This window comes from Bombus terrestris, chromosome 6, assembly GCF_910591885.1.
Source record: "Bombus terrestris chromosome 6, iyBomTerr1.2, whole genome shotgun sequence".
Classification (NCBI taxonomy): Eukaryota; Metazoa; Arthropoda; class Insecta; order Hymenoptera; family Apidae; genus Bombus; species Bombus terrestris.
This window is the reverse complement of record NC_063274.1, coordinates 1,437,527-1,448,476: the sequence shown is the minus strand read 5'-3', so window position 1 is coordinate 1,448,476 and position 10,950 is coordinate 1,437,527. Positions and strand designations below refer to the sequence as shown.

Below are 10,950 nucleotides of genomic sequence, written 5' to 3'. Positions count from 1 at the left end.
GAAAAACTCTACATCTTTACTTTTGTATATCCGTGACCTGGAGATCGCTATTACGAAGAGAATAGAATTTAGAGAAAATTTATTGTGTGTATTATTGAATATAAATTATGTTTTGGATTACAAGGTCTAAAAACAAAGAAGCTACAAGTAGATTTCTATTGCTGCTTCTTGTAGCCTTTAGCTAGAGCTACAAGGTTAACTTTTTTGGTAATATCCTTTGCTATAAATATATGAACGTCCTCCCTATCGCTTCCATTGTATTGTAACACTATAAGAGCGAGGATCTGGATCAACATACATTATACTTACACTTATACCTTCATTTATTTCAATATATTTTTCTATTACAAATTCATCCATTCGTTCTTCTGTCAGTCAACCTCAACATAAGCGATACGTGAAGACCACAGGGCTCATTTAGTATTGTTACATGGAATATCTTGTTACACGCCTCCGAAATCCAATTTTAGGATCGTATATTTTAAGATAAAGTATAGAAGAAACATATTAAATATATTGAAACATATGTGATAGAAGCGTGTATGCAAGCATGCGAAAGAGAACGAATTCGATCGGTTTGCTGGACCGAAATTCGTATTTACATTTTTCGTTTACTCGAACACTGCTCATGACAATCGGGTTACCCAAACCCGATAGTTAGATTCACGGTAAGCCGAATATTTTAGACGACACAAAAATATAAATGCATCGTTTCGTTAAAACATATTTTAAATAAGGAATTATGGGGAGATATTAGAAAAGAATGGATATTATGGTCAGAAAAAACCCACAGCTTTGAAATTTCTTGTTGATGTAAAGTATTAAAAAATCAGTTATCTATAAATTATAAGAGTTCCAAATGCTTAGTCCATATATTCATTGTAATTAACATTGATCTAATTTTTGTTATACTTTATATGTCACTGCTGATAGAAGATAGATTTATAAATACTTGCTTACACTAATTGTCCATGTATCCAAAATATATATATATATAACAAAATCATCAGTTTCAATAACACGTCAAATATCTAAGTGTTCCACAAATTCACCGCTCTTAGATTGGAACGTAAAATAAACGTTAGCAAGATATTTGTCAGAAACAATTCGTTGCGCTTCGTGTCCTCGCGCGCTTTTAACTTCTTCGTGAAATTGAAAAAGTAGTTTTGCGCGTGCTGCATGCACCATACACGAGAGAAATACTATGGAAACGTAGCTACACAATGGCTGGCTAAAGCTAAAATTATATTGCCCCGCAGTTTCTTCCGCTTAGTGCGTTTCGTAAGTTTTTTGCATTGTGGCGTGGAAATCACGGCGAAAGTTTGAGAAAATGTGCCGTAGATATCGCTCGAACAGTGACATTCCCACGGGAAACACGGTGTTTCCGACATTACAGCAACAGGAATAGTAAGGAGGAAGAGAACACGGCTGGCAATCTCGCCCCCGGTCCGCCAACCGAGACAGGTCAGACAGACCTAACAGACGGGATCCGGCATTTCTCTTCTCCGGTATAGATGCGTCTTCGTGAATAATCATACGTAACAATGGCGAGTCATACGTGACAGCTGCACGTAAAGCTGGTAGACACGTTGTGATTATCAAGACGGAAATGATATTGTAGCTGTTTCGACGTTTGATTCGTAATTGTACGAAAGTTATAGCTGTACAAACGTACCGAGCAATACGAAATTGTGCTATTGTAATACATATACAAAATAATTTTCAATAACAGAATGTAACATACATATGTGAATCTATCGATCGGTGTAGGTCTTAAAGTAACATTTTCTTTGTCTAGCAAGATTGGTCAGATATTTTTTTTTTTTTTTTTTTTTTTTAGAGATATGTTTATTGAGATATGTATAATTTTTGTGCTGGACTAGATCGAATGCGTAGTTGAGATGTTTGCATGTGGATATCAGTGTGTGGAGATATGTGTGCTGAGAAACAGACGAATGTAAACAGTTCGGTCGGTTAGCAGTCTACAAAAGGTCGGGTGTGGAAGAAAGTGCTAAGACGCGTGCAAGTGGGTATCGATGAATATTCTAGAAATCGTTTATAAAATAAATATATGTCTACGTTAATAGTAATGCCCAATGTAAATTTAATGTCTCCATAACAATATTTCGGCCATCAAGATCCACAATTCTCAACAATGTTTCGAAAATGATTGTGATCGTAAACGTACGTAACAGGGTTAAAAGTGCGTTCAAAATTATAAATAATACTGTAAGTATAAAACGTCGTTCATATCGGTGCACCGATCAACGGAAAATTCGAGACTGGTCTCTTGCAATTGAAAGTGAAGAATAGAAATTGGAAAATCTGCCGCAAGCGTGTTTATTGCGTATATTTATCGCGTTAGTTGTGTTTATTAATACTTATAACATAGTTTACAATAAATGGTAGAAAGAAAGTTATTCGATTATTCGAACAGAGTATTATCACGATTAGTTCAGATATAATCTGGACTCTATATTAATAACTAAAATTTAATTTATAACTAACAATAAGCTGAAAATCTAGGTCGTAATCATATTCAAACTTTTAGACGATACAAACGTTACCGTTTTACATCTTCAAGTTCTAATCTGTTTCGTCCAAGAAAACAATTAACGACAGACTTTTCTCATATCACAGTGTATTTTTAAAAAGTATTTTTAAAAAGTTATAAATTAATAATTCATAATTACAAAAGATTTCAAAAGTTTCGTAATGCATCGCGAAGAAAAGTATGGTTCTATGCAAATAGTTCTTCAAAACAGATTTTAACGAATCGCGAAGGAGATAATGAAAAGAAGACGGCTCCAGAAGGATGATATAATGAGATTCATTAGACCGCACACGACGTGGGTATGGTCGTAATTAATGTAGAGAAATGCAGGATCCGCACAGCGGAAACGCGCCAATAACGCCTCTGACGACGTCCAAAGTAATTGATAGACGGCGTCTAATCTTCAGTTCACTGTTTCGGAGACAACCAGTGAATAATTATATGTACGCAGCGGCAGGATGACATAGTGCTATGGTTTTCGAAATGAGAATTGTATTAATCACGTCAACTTTGATCGTAAGAACAGAGAGACATCGTCGAAACGTCATCGTCCAATCAACCGAACGTAACTTCATCGACGCATCCATAAATGCTAACAAATTTTACTACGAATAATTGATAACGATTTATGGGCCAAACATTAATATAATTATAGAATATAGGTAACAAGTGAGAGATATGAAACAAACTATCAGAATTAATTAACTTAAACAAAGTGAAATTAAATATCTTTCAATTAATTAATTTTAGAAAGTCTGCTTTTTTATTGCTTTAACTTCCGGAAAACCTGAAATATAAATTCTTGGAAAATTTTGAAATACTTATCGATATTATATATTTATTCGTCGTTATATTTCCATTGCGTTAAATATTTGAAAGTTTCGATAAAAGTAAAACTTCCGAGGTAAGGAATTCAAGAGTGAAATTCTTCTTAGATCCTCGATAGCCCAATTTGCCTTCAAAGAATTAATAAATTATCTAAAATTAAATTTAAAAAATCAAGTCAAATCGTACAGTTAAACTAAATTTGATTCCTAGATTAAAACGATGTGTTCATTCAACAAAATTTACTAAATTATCAGTAGAATTTCTAGGTACATTATGAACTTTAATCAGAGAAGTCTGATGACTAGGGGTCATAAGAACAGTATGAGACTGGAAATATTAATGGCGTACAATGGTCAAGGTGAATTATGCCCGAACCTCAGCCTTGATGTAGGCACTTGCTTCGTTGATTAGTAAAACTGAATTACCCACATAATGAGCATTACACACGATTATTCGTCTTAATTAGTCAGTGGACGAGAATTAATTCCCTTTACAGCATTCCCGCGGGACACATTCTTGCGGCCACGGTGTAAAACATTTCTGGCTCTTGCAGCACAAGCTACTCATGGGGCACCTGTTTGTGCCGAGTTTCAAGAGAACACAGATTGCATTAAACAACATAACGAGTTGACGTATCTTCCTAATTACCGAGACTGGACACTTTGCTTTGATCGAAGAATCCCATTTCCGCGTCACCAGAGTCTGAAATAATTCCACACTGACATGACACGACGAGGAAAGTTTCGAGTTAATCTAGTAGTAACGAGTTAACAGCACGATTCTCTTCTTTCACGTAGAACATTTAGAAAAAAGAGTGACATACGCAAAACGCTAATCCGCAAACATTACACGCAAAATAACAAATCAATTACTATTTACATATTGATCGTTTCATAATTTGACGACACGTTACATCTTTCTTTCGAAACAATCAATATATGCAAAAGTATAATTGGACAAACCGCAGGAAGCAAATATCGTACAGAATTGATACATTAAAGTATAATTTATTGATAGATAGCTAACTATTAACTATTATTTGTAAGGCCAAATTAAATCGTATTAAAAATTTTCGCATTTTATATTATTTACGTGTGTATACATATGTATGTTCTATTGATAGAGAGAAAAAAGGAGAGCAAAGTAGAGATATAAAAATTGTATAAAAAAGGGAAATGAAGTTCGTTCAATCAGACCAATTAAAATGTCCGAAATAACATAAAAATATTATACAAACATGGTATTTTTTAGAATGTTAGAAATATATCATTTCATGAACTATTTACTACGAATCTCGAATCTTTATTTAAACGATAAATATTTACATTTATCGATAACCTAGCTCCGAACATGCACGATTCACAAAAGAATTTTTCTTCCTTTCTACAAACAAACAAATTATTCATTCCTACCCGCTCGCGTAACGTAACCAACAAAGCTTTGAATATTCGAAATTGCGGTTAGAACAAGCCACTAAAACTTTTGAAAAGCAAACGGAATTATTCAAGGAATTCAACACATACTTCCACCTTCATGTGGCAGTATATTCAAACGATATTCAGCCACTGTATTAATGTAAATTTACACAATTTCCGTAACTGGTAATCGTTCTTTCGCACGGCCACTAAGGGCATACTCCATTCGGTTTTGCTTGTTCCTCTCTGGATCTCTGCATTACGAAGAGAAATACAGAATGCCGAAGCGGTTTGTGTTCTCGCACTAATCATTAACCTTCGCGCGCGCACACACACGAGCACACGTGCTCACGGAATACCGAATATCCTGATTATTTACAAGTATTTGCGCGTATACTAGTTGGCTGTGTGCATGAGATGCGCGTAACATTATCAAGCGGAACATGGCGAAATTATTTCTAGTCTAAAGGGAAAGGATGCGGATGACGAAACGAAGGAAATTCCCCGTTGTTACGCTTTTGCTCCCAAGTATTAAGAATTTGCAGAGCAAGTGCAGTCGACGCGCCTAATTTTCAAGAAATTACAGCTGATGATGAAGATAGTTAAGCGCAAAAAAATATATATATTTTAGAAGAAGGAAAAATTAAAGAAAAAGGAAATGAAAATGAAAGCTATAATCTTTCTATTGTATTCTTTTATTATATAGTTGGAAATCTCTGCATCTAGTTTCAGTATACACTGCATCTCATAGGCCGATATTCCAGCTTTAAAGTCTCGGGACATTTACTATAATTGTTGTAACATTAGAGAAGGCTATCGATGGATTGTGTTATAATCATTAAATCATTTAACTCGATGCTTTATACGATAAAGGAAATTTAGGCTGTTAATATATTAATACTTTTAGTAAAAGATGCGTGCAATTTAAAATTCATAATCTACGCCAAATATACAAAAAATAGAAAAATTGAAGATGCTCTGAGACTTTTGTGCGGGAATGTAGATACAACGCGTCAAAATCTCATTAGATCAATGCAAAATCGAGTAGATGAACTTATTTGAAAGTGGAGTCACGTAATACTGAGCTACCCTTAAACAAATTTGTTTCTATCGTATCCCGAGTTCAATATTTGAATAATAAAATATTTTGTCATGCTGATTCTATAGTCATGAAACTAGAATAAACTTCCGCCTCTCTTCTATCCAGGGAATATAGTCTTCGTCTTTCTGGAGACAAAAATAATAAATTATTTCTCAACATCTATAAATCTCAGATACGGAATAGTTGGTTCCTTATCGTATTAACCACAACATATAAGAATGGAAAATCTTTGAGTGATTATAGTCGTGAAACACGTCGTACTTGATATTCTAAATCATCGAAGAACGAAAGTAGTGCTGCTAAAGTTCAACAGGTTTATAACATGCGACTCCTTTTGGCCAAGCTTGAAACTCAATCTTCAAAGAACCATAAAGTATAAATATAAAAGTACAGAGAGCAACAGAGTATTACTTTTAAAAAATCGTAATCTTGGAGTATAAATTGAAATGTTTTACGACTACTTCCATCAATTTTATATCAAAACCATTAAATTAACGTTCTTTAAATTTAAGCCTCAAAATATCTATCATTTAAAACGATCGATTATCAATAGTCTATATCTATCGTCAACGATGCCCTGCTTTAGAAGATAATATTAAAATCAGATTTTATAAAAGAAAAAATTAAAAGCAAGACTTTCTAAGATAACGATCTTCAAAGAAACAATCTTAGGTTTATGAGTTGCTCGATAGTCGTTGACAAGAAATCGCAATTTTATAGCACTCGTGTCTGTCGCAGATGAAATATAAAGGAAATAGGATCGAACGTGGGTTGTTTTACATCGCGTGTGCCTTGGGGAAATGTGTTTGGGTTAATTTCACGGTTCAGCATCGACGGAGGCCACCATTTCCACCGCGGTCCATTACGATCATGACATGCCACGCTACCACTCAACACACTTTATTCGATTCCTGTGTTCCTAGAATTCGGGTGACTAAATTTAACGAGGGGATAAAGACATTATCCGCGTTTAGAGGATTATGTTTCTGTCGGCTTACAAGTTCGTTTGAACGAAGATAAAAATAACGATATCCACGATAACATATGATCGTTTCACGTTGCGAACTTTGAAAATGGATTTTTGATGCGATAAAAAGAAGAAACACGTAGCAACACGTCGGTCGTACTACTCCAAAAAATTTAGATTTTTTACTTAGATACTTAGGGATCGTTTACTTTCAATCAGACGTAAAGTTCAATATCCCCCATCCTCTATACCGTATTCGAAAAAAATATCCCATAATCCGAGCTCACAGAAACCTCGTCTCATCTCATAAACCACGCAAGCCCACGTAATAATTCAAATCCAAGCTAGAAATTTGTAACATGTGCCTGAAAAACTTGCGTTTAACCGTAGCAAAGTTCCATTTGGTTGATCTACGACCATGTACTCAAGCTAAAGCAGAAAATGTATTTTTTTCTTTTTTTTTTTTTTTCGAAATGGCGCGACCCTCGCTCGTCAGAGTTTCCCGTATGAATACGTTCGTACGGAGGCCACGCATTAGGGCCACGCGTGACGATGCATTCGTAGGACCTGGGAAGTTTGGTAAACAGCGACGCATAATTTTTCAACGGGGTAGCAGAACGGCGAGGGTGAAGGCTACGCGACTAAAACCGGCGAGTGAAACTGGCGAGTGAAACCGGCGAGTAAATCTGGTAATTGAGTTTTATGCGATCGCACGTCGGTATAAATCCTGGCGAATAAGGCGGCTCCCTGTAACGTGTCTACACTTATCTTACATTTCCCACCGACATCAACGAACCTGGAGGCGGAAGGTGTGCCGATGAATAAAACCACCACAGGCAGAAGAGCGGACTGCGAAACCCCTGCATTTCGTCCGGTTCGACGCGATGGATGGGCTTAGATCTCTGCGTGTGATTTTAATGCGGGGATTTCTGTCGGTAAACTCTGTTAAGGAGATATAAGCGACTATTCTTGATGGAATCGAATAATTGGAAAAGAGGATAAATTGATCCATTATGGTTCGACGTGAATGTATAATTAATTTGGATGAATGTAATGGAAGAATTTGACGGAGAAATATAATTGAAGTTCCGTTGTGTTCGCTAAGAACCTACACCGAAGCTTTGCGCAAGTATTTTATTACTTGACAAGCGTTTTATCTTCCGGTTCTTTAATCAGTAGATGTTGAATTACATTCAAAAAAATTCTTCTAAACTGATACGCTGTTGCCGCGACCATAGAAAATACCAAATTGCCAATTATTAATTCATTGTTAATTTTTACATTTTGATCAAATTAATACACCGTTGATACGAATCGAGTAAAGTGTTTGGACACTTACAAACGACATCGTGTATCGAAATGATTAAATATAATAAAATACACAAAACGGTCGTTGTGATAAACTCTTCGATACATGAATTCATTACTGTCATTATCACGGCCGTGTATAATTAGAACAGATCTCGCACTCGGTAATACGTAGGAAATACGACAGTGACGAATATGTTCAGGATGGAGACAATTATTATTTATCAACAATGATTTATATCGAAGTTAATAAACATCGTACGATGACGATAACAATAAGCTATTTTTCGTGACGAAACTAATTGCGAGCAGGAGCATTCGGATCTATCGAACACGATGGTTAAAGCATCTAGTACGTTCACTGAACGACAATAATCGAATATCCATCAGAGTTAGCTTCTATATAATATACGCGGGTTATTCATACACGAAAGGAGCGTATTGAAATCAATTTTTTTCCCCCTAATAAAACTTGCTAATAACGAGAACCATCGCGTACGATTACTATTATAGTCAATCTATAATTATCAGGCACAATAAATCTTTCGTTAAATACGTCGGACTCTGATAATTAGTATCGATCGTTCGATTTCCATCGAGAACCTTCATTAAACTTCAATTTTCACGAGCATCTTTCTCAACCGCGTCTGTTCTTCGCTCGAAAACACTTGGATCATCTGTATCGATGTATCTGAAGATACTCGTGCACGGTTCATCGTCAACAGTAAAGTCTTTATCGGAATCGAGTTAATTACAACATATCGATAGCAGCCGGCATTCAACTGGCAATTTTATCCGACTAATAAGCAGAAAACAGAAAAGAAAGGAAAGGGATATCGTGGAGAAATGGATGCGTAAGAGCGAACAAAATGCCTCGCCCCGGGTTTAGAAACAACGAATCAACCCGGTAAGCGTTTAATATAGTTTTAATAGTTAATTTTTTTCACGAACTTTCATTCGCTAGACACCTACGGAAAAAAAGAAAAAAAGAGAGAAAAGGTGAGGGAGGGGGGAAAGAGAGAGAGAAAGGGAGGGATTCCCTCGATCCGTGGAAATAACTTCGTGCTTCGTTCACTTTCAATAAACTCGAATCGTCGAATCGTGCCATTGAAGCCGAACTGCTTCCTGATTGAGGACTCGCGCCAACGTAATCGCTCGATCGACGAGCACGAGCGAACCAAACGAGGCCGACCAGCATCTTCCTTTCCTTCGAATCGCGCTACCTGCACGCGGCCTGACCGTACCACGGACACGCTCGCGTGTCTCGTCACTCACGGCTATGGAATGCCGCGCTGTCCAATCAATTTCATAGCCGATCGAAAGTCAATCTTCGAAATGAACGTCGAAAGATCAATATTGAAACGAGTCGCTTCGAAATTCATTGAGACGACGAGACGTTTGTTGCGAGAGTGCAATATTTTGAAAAGCATAGCTCACGAGCTGTTCCTTCGCGTGTGCATTCGATCGTATTGTTGGGACAAGAGTCGCGAGTAAAATGTTCCGTTGTTGGATTTTCATTTTTCATAAAGATGAATCGATAACACAGACTTTGAGTGAGAAATACCGATTGAAAACTCGATGCATAATTCAGAACGCAATCTTTGTTTGTTGTGTAAATTTGCCAGATCAAAGATTGACAAATGCAATGCAAAAATTGACTCTGAAGATTTCTTCATCTCCGTGTTATTCGATAGTTAAAATAATGTGCTTGAAAGTCGCATAATTTAGAAGAAACAGAACGAGCTGTTCGGTTCGAAGATACGAGCTTTTAGCGGTAGACGATATTCACGATGTTTTGTGAAAATACTAGTAGCATATCTAATATGGAAAATGTGATAATTAATACTTCTGAAATCGATATATTTCGAGAGAGCTGAGATTTTAATATTTTTGATGTAAATATTTTTCAAGAGAACTCCATAACCAACTGTAATAAAAAGACAATTTAATTCGTGTGTGACTGGTTGACAAAGTATTGGATATTTAATCGCTCTCATATGAAGAACGAAAAATGTGACATATCATATTTCTCGCTTGTGGTCTTAAAATAACGTTAGCTTTTGACAACTTACAAATATCATTTAATGTGAAATATTTGATCAAATATTTGTTTAATTTATTCATATTATTGAACCGGTATACCATTGAACCGAACTAATCAAAAACGTTACTCCAATAATTCATTGAAACGATTTCTATTAAAAGACTCTATTAAAAGACTGCCATCGATCGTATTCACGAGCCATCTAATTGTCTAACCCAACATACAACGAGTCTCGTGTCGAATCACCGACCCCGAAAAACCCGTGGCAGTCGATTCGATTTTATCTCGGCGTTCGTACGCGAAGCGCCGGAAACGTGTTGCTCTGGTCGGAGGCGGCGAAACAACGTGCGTGCCGAACAAAAAGGTGAAAAAAGCTGGTGTGCCATGCGTTTGGCGACGGATGGGAACAGGATAGGTGCGGCAAAACAGGCAGGAGGGAAAAGGACAAAACGGGGAAAACCGAGGAGCACGAAAGTCGAGGAAAACTGGTTGCTCGGCGAAAAAATAGCGCTACAGGATTGTATCGGATCACGAAGGTGAGAGACGAACAGGCGGGCGGCTGTGGGTTCAAGTACAACGAAATACAAGAGGGTAGGAAAAGCGAACGATATCCATTCTCATTCCTCCATGGGGAGTGGATGTTGTGCGAACGAACCGCAGAGAAGACGCGAATACCAATGTACGGGGCACGTAGTTCTCGGCACGAAGAGCGTGTTACGCTTGCAACCGTAC

The 10,950-nt window shown here is 36.7% G+C and overlaps 1 protein-coding gene across 1 annotated transcript in view; it reads right to left on the bottom strand.

The window, feature by feature from the left end:
- LOC100646449 (beta-1,4-glucuronyltransferase 1) overlaps positions 1-10,950 on the bottom strand; it is a 36,297-nt gene that overhangs the window by 5,432 nt on the left and 19,915 nt on the right. The gene's annotated exons all lie outside the window — the stretch shown is intronic.